This window comes from Helianthus annuus, chromosome 12 (genome assembly GCF_002127325.2).
Source record: "Helianthus annuus cultivar XRQ/B chromosome 12, HanXRQr2.0-SUNRISE, whole genome shotgun sequence".
NCBI classification, from domain to species: Eukaryota; Viridiplantae; Streptophyta; class Magnoliopsida; order Asterales; family Asteraceae; genus Helianthus; species Helianthus annuus.
In genome coordinates, this window is record NC_035444.2 from 146,489,917 (window position 1) to 146,493,145 (window position 3,229).

General features: G+C 41.7%; 1 non-coding gene across 1 annotated transcript; it reads left to right on the forward strand.

The window, feature by feature from the left end:
* Positions 1-287: 287 nt before the first annotated feature.
* LOC118485249 lies at positions 288-389 on the forward strand. The gene has a single exon (XR_004875554.1). It is a non-coding gene; the product is annotated as a small nucleolar RNA R71 (small nucleolar RNA).
* Positions 390-3,229: the final 2,840 nt, after the last annotated feature.

Consider the following 3,229-nt stretch of genomic DNA (forward strand, 5'->3'; position numbering starts at 1 on the left):
TCGTTTTTGCCATTTCTATTTTTTTTTTATTTTTGAGGATAGGGCCTCGATTTGGGCTTGTAAGGAGGTGTTCTCATCTACTTTATGGGTGCCCGTGGCAATAGACTTTGAACCTCGGGGGGGGGGGGGTGTGCCATTGAAAATTGTTTTGAGAAATTTCCTCAATTTGATTATAGATTTCATTTGGGCGTCTATTACCTAGAAGTCCCCCGGAGCTTGACTCGAGTGTTTGTCTCGTGTGTGGCAATAATCCATTATAGAAAGTGGATACTTGTTGCCACACTGCGAGACCATGATGAGGGTATTTCCTCAATAGCTTCTTGAATCTTTCCTAAGTTTCATATAAGGATTCCCCGTCCTCTTGTGAATATGTATTTATTTCTGTCATTAATTTAGCGGTTTTGGAGGGCGGGAAATACTTATATAGAAATTTTTGGGCAAGTTCATCCCAATTGTTTACTGATCCACTTGGGAGGGTGTTGAGCCAGCCTTGGCTCGGTCTTTTAGTGAAAATGGGAACATTCGGAGGCGAACGACGTCGTTTGATGCTCCGTTGATCCGGAAAGTGTCACATATTTCCTAAAAGTTGGTAATATGTAAATGAGGATCTTCATCGGGTAGGCCATGGAATTTTGCGGAATTTTGGAGCATTTGGATCGAACGCGGCCGAAGCTCGAAGTTGTTGGCATCAACGTTCGGTGCATTGATGGCGGCTCCGAGGTTACCGACCGTGGGTCGCAGGTAATCCATTAGGGTACGTTGATCCGCCATCGGGATTTGATTCCCCGAAGCTTTCTCTTGATTCTTGGCTTTTAGCTTTTTTCTTAGAAAGCGTTCGGGTTCGTCTAGAGGTTCTTTTATGTTTTTATCGGAACTAGAGCTCATGCACTACGTAGAGAATTCAGGCCATGCAATTGAGTTCTAAATCCTGTGATTAAAACAAAAAGAAATGTCGGTTAGATTCTGTACCATGACCCCGTGGTCAATGGCCACGGCCCGTGGTCATGTTACAGTTGTTGTTTTCTGGATCCCAGTTACTGGGGAGATCAGCATGGCCCCGTGGTGCACCTACACGGCCATGGTCACTCTTCTGTAACTCAGAAAACAAAAACTGCCAGTGCGGAAGATGGGCACGGCCCCGTGTCTGACCGGGCATGGCCCGTGCTGAGTTCTGCGGATTTTGATAAAAACTAAAAAAAATCCTAAAAAGAAGAAAAAAATGCTAAAGTTAATTAGGCCGTTGATTTTAAACTTTGTTAAAATCCTTGTGTCCCCGGCAACGGTGTAACAACCCGACATTCCGGGTCATTACTTGTATTAGTCATTCTTACTCAATTATTACTTAATTACCTTTTACTCTTGAGATTCCGATTATCACTATGGGTCGACTATTTTAAACAATATTTTAAACTATGTTTTACAACGCATTCACAACGCTTAATCACAATGCAGTTGTCGCATTTAACGTATTTTATGACGCTTACTATTTAACGCATTTTATCGTATATCACATCGCATGTTTATACCAAACGCTATCGCATCGCAATCTCATCACAAACTTGAAACGCGGATTTACTTTAGGCATTTTATGTGTTATGTGTGTTATTTGTGTGATTGTTTGTTTAAATGTTATGTATGGTTATCTCAATGCAACGCTCACTTGCAACTCGCTTAAACGTAATGCAACGCTTAACGCACGAAACGAAATTCGGAAACCAACAAAACGCAACTCAGCTAGTCGAATGACCACCCGATCGAATGGACCATCCAGTCGAATGGCCATCCGATCGACTGGCTATCCAACACCTCGCCTCTCCACCGCCTTATCTCTTCTCTCACACTATAAATACCCGTACACTCCACTGTTCACTTGATGTGACAGCTCTATCCGACCCAGACGCTCCCAAGTCTCTTTCAAGCACTTTTCTCTTGATTCAAGGCCATTTCATAAGTAATTCTTCCAAAATCTTGTACTTCCATCATCACTACACACTTTCTCATCATCTCCTCCATCAAAATCACTGATTTTCACCTAGAAATCACCTGATTTGGACTCCTTGAAGGTGACGTCATCACGGTTTCTTATGAAAACTATTGTGTGACCTCATCTCATCAAGATATGTTCAGATCTAAAGGATTTCCATAATCTTTTACACAAATCACAACGAGATCTAAACATTTTCCAACTATTTTCAAATTTTTCTTCAACATTCTACACAAGCCCGAAGGAATCTAGACTCATTCAGGCTTTCTACTCAATCTTTAGTTGAGAACCAGTCTAAAAATGGATTTCCACCGGAGAGATGACCGACTCACGGGTTAAACATGAAGTTCGATCAAGAACGGTTATTCTGATCAAATGGGGTGATTCCCATCCAATCGAATGAGCTGGACTCGGTGTGGATCCCCGTTGTTTGACACGTCGTCACGCCGTCTCCATTAAACTACAAAACTTTTAACTTGGGAAAATTTTATGAAATTTCAAACCAACTGGTCGCCCACTCAAGTGGCCATCCGATCGGATGACCATCCGATCGAATGACCATTCGACTAGGTGATCAGTCTCTTTTATAAACTCCCAATGTTTCAAAACGATTTGATCAAAACTTCAAAAATGTTGGTGCATACATCTGTCGACTTCGTCTTGTTTCGAGTCTTAGATTGCATTGTATAGATTAGGGCACGTTTTGCGAGAAAATAGGAGAGTTTAGTGTGTTAAGAAGCTGATTCGCTCCTAGGGAGGTTTCATGTGATTTCACCCGAAATCATAGTTGCTGATTTCGCTCCTATAGATCTGTGTTGTTTGGAGCGAAATCTGGATCCTATATATAGGTGTCCTGAGCGAAATCATGTATCCGTTGTCTTGTATTCCACGCCGAAGTGTTGCTGGTGTGAAGACTGAGTGTAATTGCTTTCAGATCAATACAATCAGTAGTTAAAGTGAAGAATCAGCTGTTTCTAGCTTTGTTTCTTGTTTTCCGCACCTGAAACAGAGTAAAACTCCTCTGAACGACTCATTCGGGTCAGATCACGATCCTACAAGTGGTATCAGAGCTCAGGAGGAGGAGTTCTGAAGAGATTAGCTGGAATTCATCAAGTTTTCTTACTTCTACACCTTCTTTCTTCACCAGAACGAGATTTACCGGTCAAAACCTGCTCAAAATTTCACAGATAATAGATAATTGGACATTAACAAACCCTGGAAAGTTTCACACCTAAAATCGGACTA